Raw genomic sequence first — 1612 nt, forward strand, 5'->3', positions numbered from 1 at the left:
AATAAAATGTTTGTTGTAAAATTAATTCCTCTGAAATTTTAAACTTTTATTGTAATTAAATTTGTTGCAACGTTTATAATAAAAATACGAAAGTGAAAATGTTAAACAAGATATGATACAAAAGATAAGATTTATTTCGATGCACGTGCACTATGACAATGAAATAGAATAGAAAACTGGCAACGGTTCGTCGAACTTATCGTAACAAGAAGAATATGTTAAATAAGCGATAAAAATCACATATTATTATAACAATAAAATTATTGTTTGAAAATCTTTTTTTTTTCATATAAAATTTTTTTTTTTTCATATAAAAAAGAAATTAATCTCATAATAAAATACTTATTAAATTATATATGTATTATATATACGCGTTTGAGCGTAAGATTATCATTCTGATGTTATCGAGCAAATTAATCTGAATCAACAAAAAATTGTTCTTTACACGATAGACAATGTCTTTACATTCTATTCCACGCGAAATATTCTCTTTCTCATTAATTAATCAATTTCGAATGTCGTGTCAAAGATAGCGAAATCATTTTGAACGTTTGACGTTATTAGTAGTAATCTGTACAAAAATACATTAAGTTTCGATGTGAAATAATAAACATTGAAGTCGATTAGATAAAATTCAGATCGTGGATGAAAAAGAGAGAAACGTTCGTTAAAAGGAACGATATTATATATACTCACGCATAGATCCGATAAAGGGATAATTACCGATGATCCGGATGATTTGAAGCTGGTGATGAATTAAGTTCGTTAATTATAAATTGAATTATCTAACTATGAATTTTCAAAAAATTTTCTTTTGAAAAAAAAGAAAAAAATTATTTCAAGTTGGGATTGAATCTGAACAAAGTATTCGATCTCGCAAAATTTCAAATTCGAAACTTTATCGCGAATTTAAAAATCCAGTCTCGATCCATTTTTAATTATATATTTTATTTCGTGATTACACGAATTATCCATTATCATTAATAATAATGCGATTACATGCATGTATGCGTCGAGATACTCTAGCTGTATTTCCACGTGCCTGACTCGAATTCCTGATCTTTCATGAGTTAGCAAACGAGTGACCTTCTCTCCATATATGTAATACGTCGCATTTTCTGTGATCTGATCGAGTCGGGAAAATTCTAATTATCTTTGCGTAAAAATATCGAAGAGAGAAACATGTAGTCTAGTATCTAGTCTGGAATCGCCATGAATTTGCATTCATCTCGCCAGCGGCATCTTCTATTAAATTGCAAGTCGATACGTTTCGTGCCTCCTACTTCTCTGACATATCAGTCATCTGATACATGCAACTACGTTTCACAATTACGATTATTTTTTAGTCTACACTGCGCATTTCTTGTATTTTTAGTTTTGTCGTATGCGCGATTACGAGTTGATTTGCAGCCCAAAAATCAAAGTGTCGCATATTCCATTGTACATTGTGCGAAACATCGAGATTAAAAGAAAGAAAGAAAGAAAGAAAGAAAGAAAGAAAGAAAGAAAGAAAGAAAGGAAGGAAGAAAGAAAGAAAGAAAGAAAAAAGAAAAAAAAAAAGAAAAGAAAAAGTCACTCAAATTGCACGTTGCAATCAATTTCCATAAACGCA

This window comes from Apis dorsata, unplaced genomic scaffold (assembly GCF_000469605.1).
Source record: "Apis dorsata unplaced genomic scaffold, Apis dorsata 1.3 scaffold_360, whole genome shotgun sequence".
In the NCBI taxonomy this organism is placed as follows: domain Eukaryota; kingdom Metazoa; phylum Arthropoda; class Insecta; order Hymenoptera; family Apidae; genus Apis; species Apis dorsata.